The following is a 727-nucleotide window of genomic DNA, read 5'->3' on the forward strand; positions in this document are numbered from 1 at the left end:
GAAGATCTAACAATTGTAAATATCTATGCCCCTAATATGGGAGCAGCCAATTATATAAGGCAATTAATAACAAAAGCAAAGAAACACATCGACAACAATACAATAATATGGGGGACTTTAAAACCCCCCTGACTGAAATGGACAGATCATCTAAGCAAAAGATCAACAAGGAAATAAAGACTTTAAATGATACACTGGACCAAATGGACGTCACAGATCTATTCAGAACATTCCATCCCAAAGCAACAGAATACACATTCTTCTTTAGTGCCCATGGAACATTCTCCAGAATAGATCACATCCTAGGTCACAAATCAGGTCTCAATTGATACCAAAAGATTGGGATGATTCCCTGCATATTTTCAGAAAACAATTGTTTGAAACTACAACTCAATCACAAGAGGAAAGTTGGAAAAAACTCAAATGCATGGAGGCTAAAGCTAAAGAGCATCCTACTAAAGAATGAATGGGTCAACCAGGAAATTAAAGAATTAAAAAAAATTCATGGAAACCAATGAAAATGAAAACACAACTGTTCAAAATCTTTGGGATACAGCAAAAGCAGTCCTAAAGGAGAGTATATAGCAATACAAGCCTTTCTCAAGAAACAAGAAAAGTCTCAAACACACAACCTAACCCTACACCTAAAGGAGCTGGAGAAAGAACAGCAAATAAAGCCTAAACCCAGCAGGAGAAGAGAAATAATCAAGATCAGAGCAGAAATCAA

The 727-nt window shown here is 36.2% G+C and overlaps 1 protein-coding gene across 1 annotated transcript in view; it reads left to right on the forward strand.

The window, feature by feature from the left end:
* Positions 1-727, forward strand: part of CUNH8orf34 (chromosome unknown C8orf34 homolog) — a 377,054-nt gene that overhangs the window by 19,212 nt on the left and 357,115 nt on the right.

The sequence above is a fragment of the Callorhinus ursinus genome, unplaced genomic scaffold, assembly GCF_003265705.2.
Source record: "Callorhinus ursinus isolate GAN/ISIS: 27379988/994484 unplaced genomic scaffold, GSC_fseal_2.0 scaffold5, whole genome shotgun sequence".
NCBI classification, from domain to species: Eukaryota; Metazoa; Chordata; class Mammalia; order Carnivora; family Otariidae; genus Callorhinus; species Callorhinus ursinus.